The following is a 1,090-nucleotide window of genomic DNA, read 5'->3' on the forward strand; positions in this document are numbered from 1 at the left end:
TTCTCCTTTGAAAACTTCTTACCACAGTGTTTAACTTTTCCTCTGCTTATATACAGACAAAACCATTTAAATGACTGTAAGCTTGTTGATTTCTAAAACACATAGATGTACAGACCTTGAGATTGCCATAAGATGGTCTTCCAAAAGGTCTGGGTTTGGGGTTTTTTTTTAGCAGCTAAGTAGAGCATTGCATCTCAGTTCAGACTGTTCCCAAAGGACCTGTTCTCACTGAAGTAAATGGAAAAATTCCCATTGATTTCAGCATGGCTGGATCAAGTCCAAAGTTCAGACATTTACAAGAGGTCTCTGAGTGCAGCAAAAAATTGGAGGATTCAGAGGCTCTTGGTTCACTGGAAGATTTCAGTAGGTATTTAATCTATGCTGATTTTATTAAGCTTAAGCATAAAACTAAATACAAGCATGAATTTAAATGTCTTGTTTAAAAGTTCTATTTATTTTTTTAAAATCATACCCCATACTGAAGCTGTGCTTACCAAGCAAGCAGGTGACATGGAGTCTCAGTGACAATAGCTTATAACAATAAATAGGTTTCATTTCTGTGTTAAAATTACAATTTTAACTCCACAGTGCACCATAAAACTTTTAAAAGATAGCATTAACAGCAATACTTTTCAATTTAAAAATGTCCTCATATTTTTAAGTGGATGTACCTTGTTGGCTTTTATTTTAATTTTGGGGGAAGGGAAAATGATCAACTTTTATCCTCGTTTAATGCCAACTAAATATTCCTTAGCTACTGAAGTGACTTAATGACATGAGTATGTGGTCTTATCAAAGTCCCATTATTGTTCTGACAGTATCTCATTTGTATGCAAATCCACTTGCCTGCAACTTATTCTTTGGCAAACGGTGCTAGCAAGCCAGTGAGCATCATTTTAATTATGTGCATGTCTGTGCGTAGTATATTTGTTACTGCACAGGAACATTATGCTGCTGTAACAACTACGGTACCTTATATCATGCTTACGAATGGTGCTGCAGACCATCCTGCAATTTTTATTGTGACTGATAGACATGCTCTGTCAGTCTCTGTCACCCAAGGGTAATTGCAATACATAAGGCATCCATT

Source organism: Corapipo altera, unplaced genomic scaffold, assembly GCF_003945725.1.
Source record: "Corapipo altera isolate COAL_440 unplaced genomic scaffold, ASM394572v1 0, whole genome shotgun sequence".
Classification (NCBI taxonomy): domain Eukaryota; kingdom Metazoa; phylum Chordata; class Aves; order Passeriformes; family Pipridae; genus Corapipo; species Corapipo altera.